The sequence below is a fragment of the Artemia franciscana genome, chromosome 9, assembly GCF_032884065.1.
Source record: "Artemia franciscana chromosome 9, ASM3288406v1, whole genome shotgun sequence".
In the NCBI taxonomy this organism is placed as follows: Eukaryota; Metazoa; Arthropoda; class Branchiopoda; order Anostraca; family Artemiidae; genus Artemia; species Artemia franciscana.
In genome coordinates this window covers 31622944-31650324 of record NC_088871.1, presented here as the reverse complement: position 1 = coordinate 31650324, position 27381 = coordinate 31622944, and the positions used below count along the sequence as shown (strand labels likewise).

The window sequence follows — 27381 nt, the reverse complement described above, 5'->3', positions numbered from 1 at the left end:
TGTTTGTAAGTAGTAACGGTTAAAAACTCTCAGAAATTTTCTTTTGAAAATGATTGTTATACAGACATGCCCAAAATGGAAATAAACATGTAATTTTATAAATTTACAAGATACCAACAAAAAGAATTTCCCGGATGAAGACTTACAGTTCAAAATTTTTTTAATACTCAGAAAAATCAGCCAGAAGCTGAAAAAAGTATTCATTTCACAATATATGTTTATAATAAATTTAATAATACCTATACCTATTGACAAAACATTATTACCTTTTATCTTCCCTTTCACATTCCCAAGCGTTATTGATAATATATACTTGGAATCCATCATAAAAAATTAATTGTTGCAAAAAATTGCTACTTTGTAGACAAAACGGGTACTTCTATAGCACAGTGACATAAATTAAAGTTCCATGTTTGACTCAAGACCATCTATTAAAGGCTAGCAACTACTTGCTTACTATCTAGAATTCTGAATAATACTAATATGGAAAAACACGATAATTTCTCTTAGAGAAGTAGTACTCAAAATACTCTAATAACATTTATTTTATTTTGTTGGTTCTAGGCGTCCCCCCCCCCAAGAAAATATCTTTGGCCAGAAAAATAACCCTACGAAATACCCCCGTCTCGCAGAAAATTGGGTTTTCCAAATTAAAAATTTTATTAGAGTCGTGTTTTCTCTAACTTTTGTTGAGAAGTGCTAAGGGAAAGCAAAAAACGGAATTTACACACCACAAGTATTAGAGAAATTACATTAGATAACCTAGTCAAACTCAAAACGAGCAAAGATTAGAGGAGTAGGGCTGACACCCCCCCCCCCTGTCTTCTTAAGATCAGAAAACAATTTTTGATTTACTAAAAAAAAGAATATAATAACCCTGGATTGTCAGTTTAATATACATATTTTGACATTTTTTTTTTTTTAATCTTAAAACTTCTTTATTTATTAAAAGCAAAATAGTGAAAATGTTCAAAATGTGTTTTTTAAGTAAAGTGCAAATTATGGTCTGGTCTTGAGAAAGAGTGGGGGTTGTAAGCCCTACTCTTGTTAGTTTTTACTGGTTTTGAGTTTGACTCAGTTATTTATTGTAATTTCTGTTAGATTTGGGTTTAATTTATTTATTGACAGTGATTTGTGGTCGTTATAAGCTTAGAAAATTATTTAAATTTATTTCTACTCATTTCTGGCTCAATGGAGGCCTTTACTTTTATTTGAAAAATTTTTTTATGAAAAGTTTTTAAAATCAATTTCTGTTCCTTTTTTATTGAAACTAAATAAAAAAAACTAGTTTTTTTTTACCTGAAAGTTAGGAGCGAAATTAAAACTTAAAACGAACAGAAATTATTCCGTATATGAAATGGGTTGTCCCCTCCGCAATCCCTCGCTCTTTACGCTAAAGTTTTTAATTGTTTTAAAAAGTAGAATTGTGGCAAAGAGTCAAACTTTAGCGTAACGGACAACCCATTTCATATACGGAATAATTTCTGTTTGTTTTAAGTTTAATGTCGCTCCTTACTTTCAGTTAAAAAAAACTAGTTTTTTTATTTAATTTCTGAACGTTTTTGAATTAATGCATGTTTGATTTTGGCTCTCCGTACATAAACTATTAAAATGAAATTTGCATATTAATTCTTTTTTTGGCTAAATGGCTTCCTCTTAGTTGTGATCAGACGATTTTGAGAAATAAGGGGCGGGGAAGGAGGCCTAGTTGCCTTCCAATTTTCCGGTTACTTAAAAAGGCAACTAGAACTTTTAATTTTTAAAGAACGTTTTCATTAGTAAAAATATACGTAACTTAAGAATTAACTTACGTAACAAACTTTATATTCTTATATTTTTGATTATATATATGAGGGGGTTTGTCCCCTCATTAATACCTCGCTCTTCACACTAAATCTTAAGTTTTGTCCCAATTCTTTAAGAATGACCCCTGAATCAGAAAGGCCGTAGAATAAATAATTGAAATTACTAAAAATACTTTAGCATAAAGAGCGAAGTATTTATCTCCTCCTAAATACCTCGGTCTTTATGCTAAAGTATTTTTAGAACCCCTCATATGCGTGATAATCTCTGCTCGTTTTAAGTTTTAATGCTACTCCTTACTTTCAAATGAAAAAACTTTTCATGTTTATATTTTCATTATTTTTTTAATAGTAATGCTAGAATATCCTGCGCCCTTTTCATTGAATTTCTCTTCCCCCAAGAAATATTCCTCCAAGAAAAGATCCTCCCACATAGCCCCCTCCCCTCAACCCCACACCCAAACCAAAAAAATCCACCTGAAAACGACGGTACACTTCCCAATAACCATTACTGTATGTAAACATTGATCAAAGCTTGTAACTTGCAGCTCCTCCGCCAGGGACTGTGGGGGAGTAAGTCACCCCAAAGACATAGTTATTATGGTTTTCGACTATGCAGAACAATATGGCGGCTATCTTAAAATTTTGATCCGTTTACTTTGGGAAAAAAATAAGTGTGGTAGGGGGCCTAGGTGCCCTCCAATTTTTTTGGTCACTTAAAAAGGGCACTAGAACTTTTCATTTCTGCTAGAATGAGCCCTCTTGCAACACTCTAGGACCACTTGGTCATTACGATAACCCCTGGGAAAAAAACAAAAAAAAAACAAACAAACAAATAAACATGCACCCGTGATCTGTCTTCTGGCAAAAAATACGAAATTCCACATTTTTGTAGATTGGACCCCTATAGAAATTTTTTCTATAGGGTTCTCTGATACGCTGAATGCGACGGTGCGATTTTCGTTAAGATCCTATGACTTTTAGGGGGTGTTTTTCTCTATTTTCCAAAATAAGGCAAATATTCTCAGGATCGTAACTTTTGATTACAAAGACTAAAATTGATGCAAGTTCTATATTTAAAATCAGCATAAAGATCAGATTCTTTTGATATATCTTTTAGCATCGAAGTTCCGTTTTTAGAGTTTCGTTTACTATTGAGCCGGGTCACTCCTTACTACAGTTCGTTACCACGAACTGTTTGATAGCATTTCTCATAGAAATTAAAAGAAATACATCTATTGTTTTTTTGTTTTTTTTTTTTCAATCAGACTCCGTCATTTTCAATTTTTCTACTATATATATCCCGCAGGGAAAGGTTATTTTCTTGGGGGTATTTTCTGCAGGCGAGGATTTTACTCGGGGTGTTTTTTTTTTTTTTTGGGGGGGGGGGCTTTTTTCAGGAGTGTTTTTTCTGGGAGGGTATTTTCCGAAGGGGGGGTATTTTCCGGATTTTTTCAGTGTGGCTGGCATTTTTCGAAGGGGGGTGTTTTCCATGGGGGAATTCTCTGGGGGGGGGGTAAACGCTGGTCACCATTAAATTTACATCTTATAAAGGATACTTGTTGCGAAATGTGACAGACTAATATTTTAGCAACAACGTGTAGGCCAAAAAATATTGTTTTAAGTGTCAATATACTTTTTAAGAAAGGAAACCCGAAGGCTCATGAGAATTATCGTTTAATTGCGCTTGCCCCTGCTTTAAGTAAGGTTTTGGAGAAAATATTAGATACCAGGCTTTCCAATCGGTTAAATAAAAATAATTTAATACATGAGGAACAAGGAGGTTTCAGGACAGGGTGTGCGATGACAGATAGTGTGTTTATTTTAAAGGCATTAATGGATACACATGAAAAGGGAAAAACGTGTCTTTATGTGGGATTTCTGGATCTCCATAAGGCTTTTGATAGCTTCGACAGAGAGTTACTGAATGATGCCATGCTAAATATTGGCCTTCCCCATTCATTTTTTAGATTGATAGTGAGCATGTATACTTGTGTGATTGGAATCATACAAGTTAGTAATAGATGTAAGAAGCTTTTTGATATTAAGCAGGGAATAAAATAGGGCAGCACCCTTTCACCCAAGTTGTTTAATACTTTTATTAATGATGTTGTTAAATTAATTCAATACCATTAATATATCGGAATTAGTTATTTGCAAGTTTATAATAATGAATTTAAATCCGCTATATATTACTGTTTTATTAAAGTCGCAACCAGTTAAAGCAAAAAGAAAGGGAAGTCACTTTCTAGCGTTTAAACAGATGTACCGACACGTGTAGTAGCCAATTATAACCTCTTGAAATTTACTTTCACAATTCATACCTGAGTTTTTCAGCCTTTCTTATAAATAATTCCCTATCCATGTGTGTTCAAGGTAAAAACTACTCCAATTTGTTCGTTATTACTGTATAAGACATGCGCTACTTATTTTTCCGAAAGGCCGATTGATTTTGTCTCCAGAATCAAGATTCCTATAGAAATTTAACATAAATAGTTCATTGGACCTCTCTCAAAGGTGTAAACATTGTCTGGTGTGGGTCAATCAAATGATCTTCCAAATTGACTCTGATTTGGCTCTTGAGACAAAAGCGTCTAAATGAAGAAAAATGGCACTGCCAGTGCCATCTTTGGCACTGCCACACTGTATAATTAAAAACGAGGTTATTCTATGTGTAGTTCAACTAAGATGTTGTAAAACGTTTTTACAAGCTTGAAATAATCATACGTATATCAAAGGATTTTGAATTCCCGCCTGAGCATCAAGCCATTGTTTTATTGAGTCTAAAGGTTGTTAGTCTGATTCGATGGATCAATTATATAGTCTACAACATTCAAGTTAATTGTGTTCTAACATACCAAATTGCTATAGAATGACTTCATTAACAGACACAGACTTACTATAGTTTTACATTGGCTAAAGAAGGCATGTCGTAATGGTTTGCTTGATGTCTACAGGAGTTTAAACTGAGTTCTGGTTGTTGGGCTTTTCTAGTTGACCAATCATAGGCGATTTCATATTTTTACGTTACGTAGCTTACATTACCGGTAATTTGAAACGGCTGCTAAAGTTTTAGTTTTGACATAGTCTGTTCAATTGAAAGCCCTCCTCCCTTTTAACATAGGGACAATTACCCATCTTTTCAGTTTAAATTGGAATTGCCAAAAAAAGACATTTTCAACGAAGATTTCCCCTCCCCAAACGATATTTTGAAAATCTAGAGGGTCAAAAAATGTAGTTGGCCACCTGCCCCCCTATCCCTAACTCTTCTAATTGATTGCACTAGTTCTAGTGCCTATTATTAGGCTTATGTCTTGAAACAATTATATTATTATTGGGATTCTCACAAGGTAATATTGTAATGCCTTGACTAAATATGTATTCAGCAAACCGCGTCTTTCTAAGGCTTGCATCAAAAAAAAAAAAAAAACGCCAAAAATACCGTGACATAAAATTGTTTCTAAAAAGAAAGGTTTTAATAACATTGTCATCTATATATTAAATATTTTTTTTAATTTGAGCTTTCGCTAAAATAACTTACTTCCAAATTTTTATCACGTTTTTGTTCACTTTCATAGTTGATTTTCTTTTTTCTTATTTTTTTTTAATTTCAAGTAGTTAGAAAAAGCTGTGCAAAAATTATTGAATAAAGTGTTAAAAATATGGAAAAGAATAGCATTGACTGATACCGTACTTGAATGTGTTCATTTGTAAGATCATTGTGTATTCTTGCGTAAAGACAAGATTTTTCTTTTGGGTCAATTTAGGGCATTTCTGAGTACATTGGGGAAGGGATTCCAATTTTAGCAGAGGGGCTTTGGAGCGATTAGAAAGTGCGTTTGCTGAATTTGTGACAGAGTGTAATTCTTCAAAAAAGCTGGGCAGATGTTTACTGCTAGTAATTGCTTTGAGAATGTCCCAATATTAAGTCTATATTGTTTTAACTCCTCAAATTTAAGGTTTATTTATTTGATAGAGATTCTATAGTTTGCTCTTTTTGGTCGTGTAGTGGAGCGTGAGGACGAGCATTATTTTTGGATTTAAAGAAGTGAGTACCACTGACAAAAGAGGCAGGGTTAAAAATAATTAACTAAAAGTAGCTTTTACCAAATTTTAATAATATCTGATGAAAAAGCTTGACCATGGGTATCTGAGCTTAGGTTCTTAGGTTCTAGTAAGATCTAGGTTCTTAGAAATGTATTTAGGGGATGGACAAAACCATTAAAAATAAAATAGCTGAGTTTCGACATTTTGATAAAAGGGACTACACATAGAATAAACTGGTCTTCATTGAAAAACTGGTCTTCTGTACATGCCAACTTCTGTCAATTAGCTTTAGTATCGTTTTTCAATCTAGATAAGTCATCAAAGCTAGTGCTAAACCCGTTGAGGTACCCAAATATGATACTGTTTTTGGATCTCGTTCTTCGACTAAAAACTGAGCCATGGGGCTGCAAAAGGAGTTTGATTATACACGCACTTTGCCTTGTTATGCTACAATAGGTAAGTAAAAAAAAAAATCTTAATATAAATTCAACAGCATGTTGGGGTTTGGTAAGTATAATTTGCCTACTGAACGGGTGCTTAAAGTTATCTGAATTTTAAAAAATCCATGCCTCTACAAAAGTCATGACGAAACGATGGCTTGACAAAAAACTCTTAAAAAACTGCCTTGACAAGTAACCACCGTGACGAAAAAGTCCTAGGTCCAAAAATGCACGGACAAAATTAGTCGGATAGTAAATTTCTGGTGTCTCTGGTGTGACTATATCTCTTCGGTACCTGATTTAGAGGTGCCTGTTGACATGATTTTGCTCCATCTTCTAAAGACTTTGACATAGTATGTCATAAGCGACTTGTAATCAATTTGCGTGAAGCCGAGCTTGAAGATAAATCACTGCTATAGATTTTATTTTCTTCACTTTAGATCTCAGCAAATTCAACTATTTGGTGAATCTGGTAACCATATTCTTTCCTCTTCATGGAAGTTTATTGGGCTTATGATAGTTTTTTGTTTTTATTAGTGATACTCCTTCCACTATTAGCAGTAAATTAATATTTTATGCTAAACTTCTTAGTCGTGAAGATTTGTCGGTACTGAAGAAGTTATAATGCCGCTAAACTTGGGCTCTGCCACAATGTGACAACTATTAATCATGATCTATACTTGCTTGAAGAACATCCACACTTTTTGCTGCTATGGAATGAACTTTTTTTATACTCTTACGCAATCTGAGCGCTATCGTTGAAGAGCGTTAAGCTATATACAATTTTCACTGGGTTCTCATTCGAAGTGCCTAACACCTATAGAGTAAAGGGCCTTGAAAGTGACGGGACTTGTGAGGTATATGGATTTAAAATTATTGAAGTACATCTTATACTTGTGGTTTAATTTTAACTTGGAAGCATATCAAGAAATTGCAGTTGAATTTCGCTTAAAAGTGTAGTGCAGTAGGTGATTGATGAAATTGTGTCCGGTTAGTGAAGAGGGTGAAATTAAAACGATGAGGATAATATATCTGTGTGTAATGTTGACCTGTTATGTGTGAGAGTATACGGGTTGACAGAACTTTAAGTCGCTTTAAATTAGTATTTTCTGAACACAATATATGAACTGTGTATACAGAATATGGAGAGAAGCGTTATCATAGTTCAGGGTGTGGGTTTTTTCTGGCATTGTTTATGCAATTACAAGCGCAGTTACAGATGTTGTGTAAACATAGAATTCTTTAAGAAAAGAGGAGTGTAATGAGTTCCATTTCTATCTTCTTTTTTTTGGAAACAAAGTTCATACTAAACAGCACAAAAATCAAGAGGAAAAAATTAGACTAGTACAATATACGCAAATTAATTATTAGATCTTCTTCGACTGATCTCTCCTAGAATGTCAGGCGTCATTCTCAACAAATCATAAGCTATTATATTGCAATCCGTATCTATACGCTTATCTTTCAATTTAACCATTATATCTAAAATATTCTTCCTACCTGGGAAACCATTTTCCTTCAGTAATCCTCCCTTTACTGGAAACTTAGGAGGTTCCCATTTTGAACATTCTTTAAAACGCAATACTTTGGCTTCGTATTTAATCAGTTCTTCTATGTACGTCTTTACATCTTTCGGTGGTTTCTTATCCCTTTAAGTTATTTTTTTTATAATTCTTCTCTGTTCCGAACATTGCCAAATCAAACTCAAATGCCGAAACCTTCAATCGCTTGTGAAAATTCTCCCCATATGAAGCATGATTCATTGGGGATGCCAGGAGTGATATTGGATGAAGGTCTAAGCCATTTTTCTTGCTTTTTGTCATAACCATTTCAAATTCCTTTACATTCGGAGATTTAATTAAGCCCAAGTATGCAGCTAAGCGATCTTCAGTAATTCTAGGAACTTCTATGAACAAAATTATTCTCTGTGCTGGGTCACCAACAAATTTTATGCAGAGTCTTTTAAATCCTCATTTCCACAAAACCCATCAACTAAAATGCCATCCAAGTTAAGGAACATTACATTAATCGTAAGGTCTCTTCTTCCAGCAGCAATTGTCCAATCAGCAATAAATTAGTGTGTGAATCTCCCATAAAATATGAAGTGTCTTAAAATTGTTAAAAAATTATCTTTTATTCTCTGAGCAAATTTAATGGAACATCTTTCAAATCCTCATGCCCACCAAAACCATCCGACTAAATTGCCATTTAAGTTAAAGAACATTGCGTTAATCATAAGGTCTCTTCTTCCAGCAGCAATTGTCCAATCAGCAACAAATTAGTGTGTGAATCTCCCACAAAATATGTAGTGTCTTAAAATCGTTAAAAAATTATCTTTTATTCTCTGAGCAAATTTAATGCAACGTCTTTCAAAACCTCATGCCCACCAAAACCATCCGACTAAATTGCCATTTAAGTTAAAGAACATTGCGTTAATCGTAAGGTCTCTTCTTCCAGCAGCAATTGCCCAGTCAAATTCAACAAATGCAACTTTTGCATACATTCCATTCGTCACTTTGTCAGCCCTTAATGCAGCAACTTCAGAGATTTCCTTTTCATTGATACATGCTTTTTTCCATGTTTTTGCCACAATTATCAATGATTCAAATAACTTCCTCGTCAAGCATCTTCTTCATTTGCTCAGGAGTAGTTGTTTTTACAAAATCGAAATCATTATGCTTGTGACCGAGAAGATTATCCATTACTTTACCTCGAGCTAATTTTATTTGAAACTTGTATTTAAAAAAATATGCTTGAGAGCATCTCAAGTCTTCTGTAAACATTCTCTTGAACTCAATACTTTCAAGCTTCATTTTGAAAGGATTTACTTTTTCCTCCTCATCTAAATTCTATCGTACTGGAGTCGTATTTTCTTTTTAAATTCTTTTCGTATTTGCGTCACTATGGTCTTCGGTGTTAATTTATGGTTTCTTCTGCAGCAGGTGATATGCTCTCGCAGTTTGTTCTATTTGCGCCATCATCCCTGTCTTTTTTTTTATCAGAATAGTATTGTCAACTTTAACATCTTTATCTATTTGGTCCCTTGGTGGCGTAGGCTATAGGGTTTGATCTCAGCTTGTTAATAAAGAACCCAGATATCGAGTCGAGCTGCAGCAACACACTTCAGGGGTCGACGCAAGGACATTAGTATTCAAGAAGCGTCTTTAATCTGATCTGATGCAGTCTTGCTTTATGTAAATAGGCTCCTATGATACTGGAGCAGTAACAAGCTTTGCTACCCTAGCTGGTTTAGGTTCACTCTTATGACTGGCATGGATGTTATGCCCTTGTTCATCTTCTCTTGAACATTTTTCCGTTTTGGATTCTCAATAATTTTTAATGGCCCAGCAGGTTAATATTCCAGAAAATAAGACTAAAATACCCATTCTAAGACATTTAATTATGTACATTTTATGCACCAGATCAAAAAAAGAAGTCTATTTTATTTATTATTATATTCAGTTGCTTACGACACACACGGAGATATAGCAATTTCTCTTTCAATGAGACCTTAAATAAATCTCTAAGAATTTTATGAATTTTAAAGAATAAAAAAAAAAGGAGATGCAGCACTATTTAAAAAGGTAATTTTCTTTGTATGTCAAGATATGGGACTCAAGCTCTTATAAATAGAGTTTTCAGGTATGGTGGTTCTAACGGTGTTGTTTTCTTTTTGATCCGACACAACTTTGTGAAGTTTCAGGCTATATTTTGAAATTTTATATAGTTGTTACAAAACTCTTATCACTAAGATTAATTGAAATAATATGAGCTTTTATCACTATGATTAATCGAAACAATAGTTTTAGTTCTTTTAGTTCCTGAATCAGGTTCAAATAACAATTTTTCTTGCTTGGCATTTTTACAACTGCTTTTAAAAATTTTTGTTACTATGGGCTAGGATTCATTATTTGCTAAGTTGGCCCTAGGGGGCCACCCTGATGCTTGATCTCTTTGGTCTACAAGCTGATACTTAGCTACTTGACTTTACTGTTGGCATACACTTTGTAAAAAAAAATCCTTGTCACTCTTGTTCTCTGTCTGGCCATCCAATCCAGTCAGGAACAAGACGACATCAGCTAAAACTTGTAAAGCAGTCTACCTGATTGAAAAACATCCTATTACTAACAATTCACCACAACACCAAGCCGTCTGAGGCCAATACAGAAACGCACGCTTTTCCTTCAACCCCCACCCCCCTCTTTACACCCTCCCTGGCAGTTCTCATTTCCCATAAATCTTTTCTAATGACATCATACCACACCGACTAAGGACGACCTTCTTTTTGTCTAGCCTTAGACGGCTGGCCAAAAAGGAAAATCTTTGGCAATCTGTCATTCTTCACCCCCAAAATGTGTTCTACCCATCTCAACCTGTCTTTCACTATGCCGTATAAAATCCATTAACTCCATTTTCTCTTGAAGCTCAGAGTTGATAACTCTGGAGCTCATGAAGCTCCAGAGTTGATAACCAATAAGTTGTTTTCATATTGTCTAGTGACCAGGTGCAGCTGGATGATCCACGTCGTTATTCCGATCCTTTAAGAACCATCCAGCATCCAGCCTTCATTTGAACTAATATCAAAAGAGTCATCAGTAACTGTATCTTCAAAGCGTTTTTACAAGTCCTTAATAATTCTCAAGGAAAAGAAATTTAACGCATACTTTGGTTCAGGAATATCAAAAAAGTAGAGAAAGTTTCGAAAAATAAACTAAGAAGTTGTGAAATTGAGGCAATGGATAAAATTGCCGAAGATGCAGCTAGACACCATTATAGTAAAAATGTTGTACTTGCCTGTTAGCAAATTGGGAGGGCACAAGGGAAAAATTTAAAGAGAAACGGGCAGAACATTTTCAGAATGTGCTAAGCCGTGATAGTCAAGCAAAAAGATATAGAGGAGAAGGGAAGGTTTGTGACACCTTGGAAGTGAAGGAAGATACATCAAACAGTTCGTGGTAACGAAATGTAAGTAAGGAGCAACCCGGCTCAATAGTAACCAAAACTCTAAAAAACAAAATTTTGATACCAACACATATATCAAAAGAATTAGATTTTTATGCTGATTGCAAATAATAAGCGTTAGAAATTTTAGTCTCAGCCAATAACGGGAACGAGCCTGAGAAAATTTGTCTGATTTTTGCAAAAGAGGAATCACCCCCTAAAAATCATAAAACATTAATGAAAATACCACTATCTCATTTAATGTATGAGAAAACCCCACTGTAGAGGTTTCAAGCTCCTCCCTGCAAAAATGTACAATTTTGTACTTTCTGCCAGAAGAAAAATCAGGGATGCGTGTTTATTTATTTTACAAGGGGGGATCTTATCGACCTAATAGTCCTACAATACCGTAAGAGGGCTCATTTGAACGGAAATTAAAAGATCTATTGTCCTTTTTAAGTGCTCAAAAAGATCGGTGGACAACTAGGCTCCCTCTACAGCCCCCTTTTTCCCCCAAATCAGCCAATCAGAAATTTGAGATAGCCATTTTGTTTATCATAGTTGAAAAACCTTATAATATGCATTTGTAAAATGATCCCCCACAGCCCTAGGGGAAGGCTCTTTAAGTTATCCACAAGGCAGGAAACATGTTTCCTGCCTTTCAATGTACATGTTTCACGAAGAAGAAATAGAAATATAATATGTTTCTCTAAGACATAAATCAAGATACATTCACATTCTTTAAGGGATAATCCACATGCAACAAGTTTCACGAAGAAAAATCCACATGCATCATGTTTCGCGAAGGAAAATCAATAGGTTACCAGTTTCGTGAAAAAAAAAATATCATAATAAATTAAGTTTCACGAAAGAATAAATCAACATCCAACAAGTTTCACGAAGAAAAAGAGTAAGATAAATTAAGTTTCACGATTAAAAATCAGCACGCAACAAGTTCCAAGAACAAAACCAGGTTTACGAGGAGAAAAATCAACGCAAAAGTTTCATGAAGAGAAAAATAAACATGCAACAAATTTCGTGAAGAAGAAACTTAAATTAAACCAGTTTTTCGAAGACATAAATCAAGATACATGAAGTTTCTTGACGAAACCATCCCCATGCTGAAGTTTCACGAACAAAAGTCAGCATGCATCATGTTTCACGAAGAAAAAACCACATGTAATAAGTTTCACGAATAAAAATATCAAGGTAAATTAAGTTTTACGAAGGAATAAATCAACATACAACAAGTTTCACGAAGAAAAAAATCAAGATGAATTAAGTTTCACGAACAAAAATCAGCATGCAATAAGTTCCACGAGCAAAACTGGTTTCAAAAGGAGATAATTAATATAGAAGTTTTACTAAGAAAAAAATCAAAAAGTTTCATGGAGAAAAATAAAAATATAACAAGTTTCTCGACGGCATAAATCAAGTCGCACTAAGTTTCTTGAAGAAATAATCAACATGCAACAAGCTTCATGAACGAAAATAAGCATGCATCATGTTTCACGAAGAAAAAACCAACAGGCATCATTTCCCACGAAAAAAATTCAAGATAAATTATGTTTCAGGAAATAATAAATCAACAAGTTTAACGAAGAAAACTATTAAGATAAATTAAGTTTAAGGAACAAAATCAGCACGCAACAAGTTCTACGAACGAAACCGGTTTCCAATGTACAAGTTTCACGAAAAAAAAAATCAACATGCAACAAGTTTCATGAAGAAGAAATAAAAATATAAAAAGTTTCTCGAAGACATAAATCAAGTCACATTAAGTTTCTTGAATTAATAATGCACATGCAACAAGTTTCACGAACAAAAATAAGCATGCATGATGTTTCAAGAAGAAAAAACAACAAGCAACAAGTTTCATGAAAAAAATAAAATCATGATAAATTAAGTTTCCCAAGAGAATAATTCTACATATAACAAGTTTATCGAAGAAAAATATCAAGATAAACTGAGTTTCATGAACAAAAATCAGCACGCAAAAAGCTAGACAACCAAAACCTGTTTCTCGAGGAGAAAAATCAATTATAAGTTTCATGAGTGGCGTATATTGCTAGGAGTCATCAGAAGAAACGCTACTGGAAAATATACTTTAAAATTAAATGATCTTGTCTATTGAAAACGGTTATTTTTGTATTAAAATGTCTGAAAATGCTTTAGGTGCGATAATGCAAGCCAGAAGGTGCCATATACTAGCCATTGAGTGCCAAAGACTGGAAATTGCCTAAGAACATGCAATCTAACAATTAAATGGCGAGTTTTGACTGTTCAGATAATAAAGAAGGTAAATTTAGTTTATAAAGTAATTTTTATAGGAAAATTTGTGAAAATGCTTTAGGGGTTATAATGTGCGCCAGAGGGTAGAATATTATGGCACAGTGACGTGAATTGTAATAGTGTATCATGCTGAGGGTGGCTTGCAAAAACACGAACCATTGGATTTAAAACATATTTTTACAAAGAAAACATCCAGAAAATGTCTTAAAAATGATGAGGAGAGGTTCCGGAGGGTGCCATAGGGATAGTAATAGTGTGAGACAGTGGTGTGAATTGACATGGTGTTTCATGGAGGATTGGCTTGCGAGAACATGAATAAACGGACTTAATGCATGATCTTTAATAATAAAATATCTGGAAAGTGTCTTAGAAAGGCTGAGGGGTGCTAGAGGGTGCCAGTGGGGCAGTCATCGTGTGGCACGGTAGCGTGAATTGAGATGATTTATTATTTTTAAGATGGCTTGCGAAAACACGAACCAAAGGATCTAAAGCATCATTTTTAGCAGAGAAAATATCTGATAATGTCTTGGGAATCATGAAGAGGTGCCAGAGGGTTATTAATAGTGTGAGATGGTGGTGTGAATTTACATCGTGCATCAAGGACGGGTGGCTTACGAAAAATTGTACAATTAAATTTAGTGCATGATTTTCGAAAAGAAAATATCTGAAAAATGTCTCAAAAATGATAAGGGGTGCTAAAGCTTGCCAGAGGGCCAGTTATGGTGTGGCACGGTGGTAAGAATTGAGATGGTGTATCTATTTGGGGGGTAACTTGCAAAAGCATGAACCAATGAATTCAGTGCATGATTTTTACCAACAAAATAGATAGAAAACGCCTTAGAAATTATAAGAGGGCACCAGAGGGACAGTAATAGTGTGACACAATAGTAGGTATTGACATGGTGTAGGCCTGGCTTTCAAAAATATGAACAAATGGATTTCTTGCATTATTTTTATTATGAAAATATCTTAATAAATGCCTTAGGAATGATACTATTTTTTATTACCGGCTTCATCGCTCCATCACAGATGGTGATTTGCCACTAGTCCTGGTAATTACCAAATTTTCTAACACTGAGATATTTTTTATACCTTCTCTTGAAAGCGTCAAGGGAAGGATTTTCCACGAATACCTCTGCCGGCAATTTATTTCACCTGTCAACCGATCGACCGGCAAAACTCGTCTTCAGATATTCTTGGCGGGGAGCACCCTGCTCAAGGTAGTCCTGACAAGCTGTATTTTCTCGCAAGGACTTCGCTCTATTAGGACCGAGCCTTGATAGTTCCTATGATTGAGGGTTATATATGTACTTGCAGAAAATCGACATGGACGCCACGTCGAGGCGTTCCTGGATCAACTGTAGCGTTTTAATTTTTGTGTTGCCAGAGGTTTGCTGCACGAACTACTCTATCTTGAATTTGTTGGAGTTGAGCACTGTGGCTTTTAGGTGCACCAGCGCAGAGAGGACATGCATATTCTATGACAGGTCTGACGCACGAAATGAAAAGTGGCAGAAAAGACTCATCAGGGAGAAGACTTTGGATCTTAGGATAACTCCTAGCTTCTTGGAGCAAGAGGATCTAATTATACTGAGATGCTCCGTCCATGAGAGATCCGAAGAAAAATTAGCTCCGAGTAGGTGCGGTGCATCAAGTCACTTTAGTGCCTCTCCTTCGAAGACAAGAACAGGATGAGCCCTCATATGACATGCATTAGAAATTAGGAGCTCTTTCGTTTTCGATGTGTTAAAACTTACAAGCCATGTATCTGCACACGCCTCAATTCTCTCCAAGTCAGTGTGAAGCTCCTTGTGGGGTTCGCTGGGATCTTTGTAGGATGTATAGCCTCAGGATGCTTGTGTGCGCTTGTTTAGAAAGGGTTGGAAACATGCAAATAATTTAATTGTTCTAGTAAGCACGACAGGAGATTCTCCTTGCGTGCAATAGGATATCATGTAGAAAGTATACCCCAAATCATAATATCAGAAGGGCTTTCATAGTCCATCTTTATTAGCATTCCATTACATGGCAGCCGTATCCCTTCCGAATCCCATTGTGGACAAAAAATCTTTAGATTATAAAGGTTCCCTGAGAAAAAAAAAGAAAAACGCTTTGAAAGAAAATGAAAACTCTTAAAATATTATGTAATAACCCATGAATTCATTGTCATTACGTAGCACCCCAGGTGTGTGTCCTCCAAGGTTACAAGCGGGGGTCCCCAATAGGCCCCAATAGCCCTACGATGCTTGTGTACTCTCATTTGGAAAGGGTTGGAAATATGCAAACAGTTTAATCGTTCTAAAAAGCAGGACAGGAGATTCCCCTTGCGTGCAATAGGTCATCATGTAGAAGTACCACCCAATCATAATATTCGAAGGGTTTTCATAGTCCTTCTGTATTAGTGCTCCATTCCATGGTAGCCCTATCCCTTTTGAATCCTATTGTGGACAAAAAATCTTTAGATTATAAAGGTTCCCTGAGAAAAAAAGAAAAACGCTTTTAAAGACAATTAAATATCTTAAAGTATTACGTAACAACCCATGTGTTCATTATCATTACGTAGCACCCCAAGTGTGTCCTACAAGGTTACAAGTTTGGGTCCCCTATGGGCCCTGAAGAGACAGGTCGTACACGATTGTGTCACATCTCACGTGCGCACCGTCATTACATGACACCCACCTGTTTGTTCCCCTCAGTTACATCCGTGGATTCCCAACTTGACTAGCGGACTCTAATAAGTCCTATTACATAACAACCAAAAGTAAACATATCCCATTACGTAAGAAACCTCCATCTCTTTGACAACATTTTCTGATTTGGTGGGCTCCTTAAACTTTTCAAAGAATCAAAGAAACTATTATATAACAGCCAAACCCTATCACTTAACAACCAAAGAAATCCTGAATTAAACAAGCTCTGTGCCTCGTATACGTTTTTAACAATCAAAGAAAAAACACTCTCTATTACGTAACAGACACATGCATCTTCTAGAAAACATTCTCTATTACGTAACAGTCAAAGAAAAATACTTCCTATCTTGTAACAACCAAATTCCTGATTTGGTGGCCCCTGAAGTTTTTTTTCAAGAATCAAAGAAACGCTTCCTATTACGCAACAGACACCTGCGTCTTGAGGAAGTTGAAAAAGTGTCGGAACCGGGATTCAAAGGGATATGGATGTCATGGGAGACATAGCCCCCTCACTACTGGCAATCTGCCATCTTTCGTCTGCAGAACTTCTCATAATCATCTCAACCTCTCCTCTTGTTAATTGAAAAACTTTCCAAAAAAGAAGTTTTCAAAGGAAAAGAAAATACCATATTAAACTTAACCAGCAGAAATAAATTCCTATAATAATTTGAACTCAAATATTTTGAGTTTGAATCTCAAAACTCAAAAATTTTGAGTTTAGACTATTATAAAAATTTATTTCTGCTGGTCTGAAGTTTGATATGGCTCTCCTTTGAAAGACTTCTTTCTCAGATTTTTTGAAAATTAATTCCTGTTAATTTTTTATGACAAAATTTTGGTTTTGGTTAGTATAACAAATATTTTTTTTCCGTTTTTCATGCCTCTGACGTAAAAATTTAAACATTTAATTTTAATTTAATAATCCTAACTAGCAGCTTTCGAATTATTTCAATACTTCCTCAACATTCCCTGAAAATTTAAACTGAATGGCATTAGCCGTTCCTGGGGTATTCCAGACACACTCTTGTGACAATCAAGATGCACATAGTATCTTTCGGTTGAAGACTCATAGTATCTTTCGGTTGATAACCCCAATGCATATAGTATCTTTTGATTTAGTTTAAAGTCTCTCTAGGCATTTCCTGAAGGTTAAAGCACTATTCAACATACCCTGAAAGTTTCATCTTAATGCCTTCAGACTTTCCTGAGATATTGCTGATGCGCTCTTTTGACAATCAGCATGTAAACATTGTGCTTTGATTGTGTTCAAAATCCTCCTGACACTCTCCGAAAGTAGTTATAAGAAAATGGAGTACTAGTTGAAAGCAGTCATAGTCACAAGTTTTCGCATTCGGAAGTAGTCACTGTTGCAATTACAACCAGTCGTATTTGCAGCCACAATAGCAGAAGTAGTGACTTTCCAATTATTTTGAACAAGAGGGCTATTCCAAAATTTTGATCAGATGTGTTTAGAACTATTGCTGCTAAAAAGGGCATGAAAGGGGCCTAGTTGTCCTCTCATCATTTTTCAACATGCCCCTCAACAATCCTTGAAAGTTAAGCTTAATGCCTTCAGTCCTTCTCGAGATTTTGTAAATACACCTTTTTGAAAAAAAAAACTTTTTACTTAACATCCTCAAAGTTTTGCCTTATTGCATATAACCTTTTCGAACACAAACAGAATCAAACGTTCCTCCTTTTCCTAAGGACAAGTTTTGCAATTAAAAAGGGAAAAATTGTATAATATAAATCCTTGCCCTATGGTTTTGGGGCTAGTGCATCCCAGGATGCATAGTTACTAGACCTTTTGCCTATTTGTAGTAAAATCACTTTTTCAAAATTTTGATCACTGTTGAGGGGAGGGGGCATCTAAAAGGACGAGGAGTGGGATCGTGTAGTCATCCAATCACATTTTAACATCACCCCCAACATACCTGTAAGTTTCGATTCAATACCCTTGGCTATTCCTTAGATGAAGCAGATGCACTCTTATGACAGCCTGCATGCACATAGTGCATTTGGATTGTATGTGCATTCCTCTCCAAACCTGTGGAAGACCATGTCATTCCCATAAGCACAGTTATATGATCTTTAGATTATTTTGTACAAGATGACTACTTCAATTGAATGTTTTTGGACGGAGAGCAGCTAAAGAGGGCATGGGAGGGGAGCAGGTAGCCATCCAACCACTTTATAACATCCCCTTTAACATCAGCTATTCGTAATATATTACAGATCCACTTTCTGATAAACTGGATTTATATAGTGCCTTTTGATTCGGTTTCAGATGTCTCTCCCAATTCTTCAAAGTTCCACCTTAATATCCTTCGGCTTTTCAAATACACCCAGAATCAAAACTTTCCCCGATCTTCTAATGATAAATCGTGCATGTAAACAATTTATAAATTACATAATTTATAAACCTTGCCACAGGGCTGTGGGGAGGCATACTTGGAGGCATAGCTATTACACCTTTTCACTAGTTTGAACAATATGATATTTACAAAATTTCCAACTTTTTTGAAGAGAGGGGAACATAAAAAGGACAAGGAGGAGGGTTGGGCTGGTTCCCTCTCTTCAACACCACATCAGTATACCTTGAAAATTTTAATCTGACGCCCTCAGCCGCTATTTAGATATTGCTGGTATCCTTTTTACATCCAGTAAGAACAAAATGCATTTTGATTGTGTTTGGCATCTCTCTCAACATTTCTTTAAAATATCACCGTAGTTGTAAATATCACTTTAAGCTTTTTTGAAGATCCAGGATCAAATATGCACTCTTTTCTAGACAAAAAGGCCTTATAATATATTAACAATGGAGAACTTGCATAACTTATAGCCCTTGCACCAGGGGCTAGGGGGTTTTTCGACCCCGATGGCATAGTTACTCGACCTTTGGACTATTTGAAAACAATGGCTATCTCATGAATTCAGTTGGATTTGAAACATTTGAAAAAAAGGACGTGGGGTGGGTAGTTGCCCTTAAATCACTTTTGATTCTTAAGAAGAAACGAAAGCCTTCGATTTCCGATCGAATGAGCCTGCTTCAAAGTTTATACGACCACCTCTTCCGTAAAAATCTTATATGTTGATAATGGGCAACTTGCATAGCTTAAAGCCCTTGCTTCCGGAGTCATGTGAGTTTTATTAACCTTGAAGGCATAATTTTTGACCTTTGGACTATTTTGAACAAAATGGCCATCTCAAAATTGCATGGGATGCATTTAGGGAAAAGGGCATGGGGGGGCAAGTTGCCCCAAATTCACTTTTGACTCTTGAAAAGGGCATTATAACTTTCAATTTTCAATCGAATGAACCCCTCCAAGGTTTATAAGACCACCCCTTTCAAAAAACCTTGAACTGGCGTAACTTACAGCCCTTCTCCGTGGGGCATGGCGGGGAGGGAGGGGCTATATCCAAATTGCAAATAAATCCTTTTAGAGAGAAAGGTTGGGGGTGGGCTGGTTGTCCTCCAATTACTTTGGACTCTTAAAAAGAAAAATCGAAATTTCGATTGCCAATCAAATGATCATCCTCAAAGTTTATGCGACCATCTCTTCCATAAGAAACCTTATGTGTTAACTATCGGCAGCTTGAATAACTTACAACCCTTGCCCCCGGGCTTTGACTAGTTTTTTCAACCCCGGAGGCATAGTTACTTAACTTCGGAATTTTTTGAAAAAAGAGTTTATCTCGAAATTTCGATTGGATGCATATGGGGAAAAAGAGTGTAGGGAGGGGGCTAGCTGCCCTCCGATCCCTTTTGACTCTTAAAAAGGGCACTAAAATTTCCAATCAAATGATTACCCTCAAAAGTTTATATGACATCCCCTTCCATGTGAAGTTCCTCTGGGGAAAATAATAGTAAGACATTGAAGACTTACTATAGACAGCGTTATAGCGTTGCCTCTGATTGTAAACCTAGAAAATAGAGTCGAACCATATATTTCGTGCACTTACTGTTTGAGATACTGTCAGTGAATCGGGTATCCAAATAACCCGCAAGCAATTTCTCTAGAAAACATCTAGCAAATTTTCCTCTGTTCTTGGGATCACCCATGCTTCAGAACCATACTTGCCCACTGCCATTACAGCAGCTTTCAATATTCTGATTTTAGCTCGTAGACATAACTTCTCGTTCTTCCAAACTTTTTTCAACTGTAAAAAAACACCATGAGCCTTGGTATTTTACTTTTAACATCGTCACTGCACCCAGAGTCTTTACAAACAATACTACCACGGTAAGTGAAGCTGTCCACTTCATCGATCTTCTCGTTACCCAAACAACGTCACCTCTTCACCTGCACTTATTTCTAACCTTAACGACTTAGTCTTTTTAAAATTATTCATTCAAAGCTATTCTTGAACTTACAAAACCTCTAAAAATTAATTCATTTTTCTAATATATTCATATAAGATACTTAAATCATCAGCATAATCTAAGTCTTGGAGAGTTTTACTTCCCCATTGGACTTCACATTCTCCTATTGCGGTTTGTTACCCAATTACTTTTGCCTTTTTTGTTCAGATTCGTAACGGTTTTAGTCCAAGGCTCTTTCCCTTTAATTACCTTTAATCAACTTCCAGCTTGTTTTAGTGTGTCAGAGGTGTTGAAATAAATCGTAAAAATAGTGTTGAAAGCCGCTAATTATAAATAATAAATTAAAATTTAACATTTTAATTTTTACGTCAGAGGCATAAAAAACTGAAGAAATATTCATTATACTAACCAAAACCCAGATTTTGTCATCAAAAGCAAAAAGGAATTAAAAAAAAAATCCGAGAAAGAAGTCTTTCAAAGGAGATCAGAAGTCATTTAACTTCACACCAGCAGAAATAAATTCCTATAATAATTCAAACTCAGAACTTTTGAGCTTTGAGATGCAAAAGGTTTGAGTTTGAATTATTATAGGAATTTATTTCTGCTGCTTTAAGTTTAATATGTCTTTTTACTTTCCTTTGAAAACTTCTGTTTTGGAAAGTTTTTTAATTAATAAGAGGAGAGGTTGAGATGATGACAAGTTCTGCAGATGAAGGATGACAGATTGCCAGTAGTGAGGAGCTTATGGTTCCCATAAAGTCCCTATCCCTTCGAATCCCAGTCTTGACACCTCTTTTTAAACTTCTTCAAGACACAGGTATATTTTACGTAATAATGATTGTCTACTTTTGCTTGCTACATAATAGTTTCTTTGATTAAAAAAAAACGCATCAGGAGCAGCCAAATCCGGATTTCTTTGATTGTTACATAATTGGAAGTGTTTTTCTTTAACTGTGAAGTAATAGGGAATGTTTTCTAAAAGACGCAGGTGTCTGTTACGTAATAGACTGCTTTTCTTTAATGGTTTAAAAAATATACGAGGCCCAGGGCTGGTTTAATTCAGGACTTCCTTCGTTGTTAAGTAGTAGGGTTTGGCTGTTACATAAAAGTTTCTTTAATTCTTTGAAAAAACCTTCAAGGGACCACCGAATCAGGGTCTATATGGGTATTACCTAAGAGGGAATGTTTTCAAAGACGTGTAGGTGTCTGTTACATAATACAGAATGTTTACTTTTGGTTGTTATAAAATAATTCAAGAGATTTAATTTTCTTTCAAAGCGTTTTTCTTTTTGTTCACAGGGAAAACCTAAAGATGTTTTGTCTTAAATAGGATTCGAAAGGGCTGCCATGGAATGAGGTGCTATACAGGTGGACTATGAAAACCCTTCTAATATTATGATTTGGAGGATACTGCAAGAAGAATCTACTGTCCCGCTTACTAGAACGATTAAATTGTTGGCAGGTTCCCAGCCCTTTCCAAATGACAGCAAGCAAGCCTCCTAAAGCTATTGATTTTTTCTTTATTCGATGCAGATAGCTGTTGCAGCGTTATTAATTTTCTAACGTGACCTAGACAGGTTTTTTCAAGCCAGCCCTACATGATAAACCATTTCGATTCACACCACTGTGTCACGCTATGACTGGCCCTCAGGTACCCTATAGCACCCCCTCATCATTCCTAAGATATCTTTCAGACATTTCCTTGCTAAAATATCATGCATAAAAATCGAATATTTCATGTTTTCGCAAGCCCGACCGTCCGTGATACACCAGCCAACTCTCAAAATCACGCCACCATGCCGGACTATGACAGCCCCTCTGGCAGCCTCTGATCATTCAGGTTAAGCTAGCTATTGAATCAGCGAGATGTTACATAGTATTGACTTTGGATATTTCATTGCGTAAATGACTAAGTATTGAAGTGTAACCCTGGAACAAGAAATCTAAAGAATGAGGTACACACAAGATACATCTAAGATTGTACATAAAAGTTTTATTAATAAAATACGTTTTAAATCGTGAAATCATTCCTAACACATTTTCCAGGTATTTTCTTGTTAAAAATCATACATTTAATCAACAGAAATTAGAATGCATCATGTTTCACAAAAACAATATCATGATAAATTAAGTTTCACGGAAGAATAAACATACATCCACTTTCATGATAAAGTTTCACGAAAGAATAAATCAACATACAACAAGTTTCATGAAGAAAAATATCATGAAGAAAAAAAGAAAAAAACTCCATGAACAAAACCAGCTTTATTAGTAGAAAAGTCCATTTACAAGTTCCACGGGTGGCGTCAATTACTAGGAGTCATCAGAAGAAACGCTGGTGGGAATTTTACTTTAAGTTTAAATGAACCTTTCAATTTTAAATAGTTAAATGTCTGAAAATTCTTTAAGTGTGATACTGCACGCAAGAGGCTGTCATATGCTAGCCATCGAGCGCCAAACACTGGGAAATATCATGGAACATTGCAATTTAACAATGAAATGTAAGGTTTCCACTTTTCAAATAAAAGCAATGGTTATTTTTAGTCCAAAAAGTTATTTTTGTTGGAACATGTGTGGAAGTGCTTTAAGCGGGAAGTGCTTTAGGTGTGATAATGTGTGCCGTGGGATGGCATTGTGTGTTACAGTGACGTGAATTGACATGGAGTATCATGTTGAGGGTGGCTTGCAAAAACACAGACTATTAGATTTAAAACATATTTTTAACAAAAGACATGTCTGTAAACAAGAAAATATCTGGAAAATGTCTTAGGAATGATGAGGGGTGCTAGAAGGTGCCATAGGGGCAGTCATAGTGTGGCACGATGGCATGAACAAAGATGGTGTAGTGTTTGGGTTGGATTGCAAAAAGATGAACAAACGGAATTAATGGATGATTTCAAGCAATAAAATATCTGGAAAATGGCTTAATAAAGATGAGGGGGGACTATAGGGTGCCAGAGGGGAAGTCATAGTATGTCATGGTGGCGTGAATTGACAGAGTGCATCACGGAGGGTTGGGTCGTAAAAATGTGGATCAAGGGATTTACTGCATGATCTTTAACAAGAAAGTATCTGGTTAATGTCTCACGAATGTTGAGGGGTACTAGAGGTTGCCCGAGGGTCGGGCCATAGTATGGCAAGGTGGCGTGAACTGAGATGGTGTATTACGTTGGGATTGACTCGCAAATACATGAGCCAAAGGATTTAATACATGACTTTTAACAAGAAAATATCTGCAAAATGTCTTAGTAATGATGAAAGAGTACCAGAGGCCAGTAATAGTGTGACATGGTGGTATGAATTGACATGGTGTAGCACGTTGGGGGTGGCTTGCAAAAACATGAGTCATTGGATTTAATTCATGATTTTAAAAAAGAAAATATCTGGAAAGTGTCTTAAGTAATATGAAGGGGTGCTATAGAGCGCCAGAGGGGCAGTCACAGTGTGAAATGGTGGCGTGAATTGACAGGGTTTATCACGGAGGGTTGGGTTGTGAAAACATGAAGTATTGGATTTAATCCATGATTTTTAACAAGAAAATACCTGGAAAACATCTTGGGAATGATAAGGGGGTGCCAGAGGGCCATTGATAGTGTGGCATAATGGCTTGAATTGACATGGCGCATCACGGAGGGTTGGCTTGCGAAAAAATAAAACAAAGATTACCGCAAAATAAACCAATGCAATGATAATGCATGATTTTTATCATGAAAATATCTGAAAAAATGCTGTAGGAATGATAATATGAGATCTATGCATGAATTGCTATGTAGCAATTCCCGCCACGGTGGCATGAATTGCTTGGACTAACATGTTCTACAGTTTAAAGGTAAGGTGGAGATGTTAAAAGAATTTTTCAGCTAGTGAGGGGACTGTAATTTGACACTCAATCAAAGGATTGAGGCATTTTCATTAAGACCTCTCAGAAAGCACTCTTAATATGGTTTAAATTTACCTGTAGTAACAACCCTGTGCCCTCTGGAATTAGTTTCTAGGGGATGTACCATCCACATATTGTCACGGTGGTGTAAAATATGCATAGCTGTGGCTCGAACAAACATTGCATTTTCATTAAAACTTCTCAGAAATAATCGAAGGCAAAAAATGTGTCTCTTTTTCTTGAAGGTTCGTCTAAGAGACCAATAGAGATTCATTTTCAGTAAGACCTTTAATATGGAATACCTCTCAGATCAAATACCTCTTAATAGGGGTTAAATTCATCTCTAATATCAACCCTCCACACCTACCCTCCCTGGAAGTGCTTGCTAGTGTTTCCACCTTTTTTAATTCAAGTTTCTTTTTGCTTGTGAGTTTTTCCCCGTTTATTCCGTTTGTTTTGTTTTGAAAGCTCTTTCTTTTATTTCACAATTTATAAAGTTTTTCTTATCAATAAAATTTGTATATACAAAAGCATTCATTCTTTAGATTTCTTTTTCCAGAATGAAACTTAAGTACGTAATCATTTTCGAAATAAAATATCTAAAGCCAATCCAAATGTGAAATCTCGCTGATTTAATAGCTAACTTAACTTGTCTAGGTTAGGTTAGAAAATTAATAACGCAGCATCAGCCAGGTACATCTAATAGAGCAAAACCCAATAGCATTGGGATGCTTGTGTGCTCTCATGTGAAAAGGGTTGGAAACATGCGAACAATTTGATAATCCTAGTAAGTGGGACAGGGGATACTCCTTGGGTGCAATCGGTCTATCATGTAGAAAGTATCCTCCAAAGCATAATATTCGAAAGGCTTTCATATTCCGCCTGTCTAGCGCTGCATTCCGTTGCAGCCCTATCCCTTTTGAGCCATAATGCGGACAAACAACCTTTAGATCACAAAGTCTATTTGAGAAAAAAGAAGAACACATTGAAAGAAAATGAAATATCTCAATTAAACCACGTGTTCATTGTCACTACGTAACACCCCACGTGCATTTCCTTCACAGTTACAAGCGGGGATCCCCCACAGCCTGAAGAAATAAGTCACGCTAGATTGCGCAACATCCCTTGCATGCACCGTCATTACGTAAAACATGCGTTTTTCCCCTTCAGTTACAACCGGGGATTTTCTGCTTGACTAGCAGACTCTAACAATTCCTATTACGTAACAACCAAAAGTGAAAATTCCCTATTACGTAACAGATACCTGTACCTCTTAGAAAGCATTCCCTTTTGTGTAACACCCAAAGAAATCCTGATTTGGCGGGTCCATGAAGGTTTTCAAAGAATTAAAGAAACTATTATGTAACAGCCAAACCCTATCACTTAACAACCAAAGAAATCCTGAACTAAACAAAACATGGGCCGCGTAGGTTTTTTAAACAATCAAAGAAAATCACGCCCTATTACGTAACAGACAGCTCTGTCTTTTAGAAATCATCCCCTAGTACGTAAAAAATCAAAGAAGAGCACTCCTTATTGCGTAGCAACAAGAGAAATCCTGATTTAGCGGCCACTGAAAGTTTTTTTAAAGTATCAAAGAAACTATTATGTAACAAAAAAAATAAAAACTCCCTATTACGTAACGGAAATATGCGTCTTGAAGAAGTTTTAAAAAAAACTGCTCGGGCCAGGATTTGAAGCACATGGGATCCTCAAACCCCTCACTGCTGTTGTCCCAAATTTACTATTCCCAAAACCATTTGCTCTTGTTTTTTATTTATATATTTTAGTTTTAGAATGAATATTTGTTTATTTATATAGCTATCTACCCCCAATTCCTGGCGAACTCATCTATTCTTTTTTCTTCGCGTCTCCCTGAGATCACTTGAATGTTTGAAATAGAAAAATAAAACTATTGTCTTTCAGAACCCTATTACTTATCGAGATTGTTCCTAAATTGGCATTCCCCGTGAAGATTCTAAAGGGGATGAAATAAAAAGAATTGCTCCCATTTTTATTAAGAACAACAGCAAAAAAAGAGCCTGTGAGATTGATTGATACTACAAGCTTTGATTTATATCGGAATCTTTTTCCTTCCTGCTTTTCCTCGAAAAGGCAAAAAAACACTTGCAAATAGGAAAAGATAAGTAAAAGAATAACAACTATTTCCATGGAAACTGTAAAATACGCTTAAGTGTTAAACTTCAATAGATATCGTGTTTTAAACTGATGCCCTTTTCATGAAAAAAAATAGCTAGTAAACAATGTAATCTTCCAATCATTTTTTTTTTTTTTTTGAAAGAGTAGGATTTTCATCCATGTAGAACGTAACCAGAAATTTCAAAATAAAGCAATAATGTGATAGTAAGTGATAGAAAGGAAACTCCGCTGCCTAATCATTTGACTCCAAAATTTTGTAATGAAACAGTTTTTGTGAAAAGATTCTCAATTTTCGAAGAAATCGCTACACTACAGGTCATTTGGCTTTTTATTTCTGCGATGGTTGTTTCATTGTTGTAAAATTTTTGAATTATTGAAAATAAACATTTCAATAAAAGAAAAATTGGAAGTCAGTTAGCTCTGAGCTAATTCCAGTAAGTGATTGTCCAGTTAGTAAATTCAGTTTAAGGTAGATCTCCTTTTCGTAAACTACGTTAACATACTTGTAAAATTTTAAAGTTTCCGAATTTTTTACCTCTTCACTCTGTTTTTGAATCACTTAATTTTCTAGTATTATCAATATTTCTTTTATATGCATATCAATTGGGCATCTGCCTTCATTCAAACAAATATCTAAAATATTTTTACTTTCAATGGCCATGACTTTTTTTCTCAAGCAACCTATCACTCGGTAACTAAACCACTCGTAACCAAAACTTAACTTTTTTTTCTTTTTTTAGCGGTTATAGACCTAGATCTCTTTTTAAATACTGGAATGAGTCACTTTATGTGGCCCAGACAATCT

General features: G+C 35.6%; 1 long non-coding RNA gene across 1 annotated transcript in view; it reads left to right on the top strand.

The window, feature by feature from the left end:
* The first annotated feature begins 6163 nt into the window (after positions 1–6163).
* LOC136031273 (uncharacterized) overlaps positions 6164–27381 on the top strand; it is a 39551-nt gene continuing 18333 nt past the window's right edge. Inside the window, exon 1 of the long non-coding RNA XR_010618478.1 lies at positions 6164–6305. This is a non-coding gene — a long non-coding RNA (uncharacterized LOC136031273). The remainder of the gene's footprint in view (positions 6306–27381) is intronic.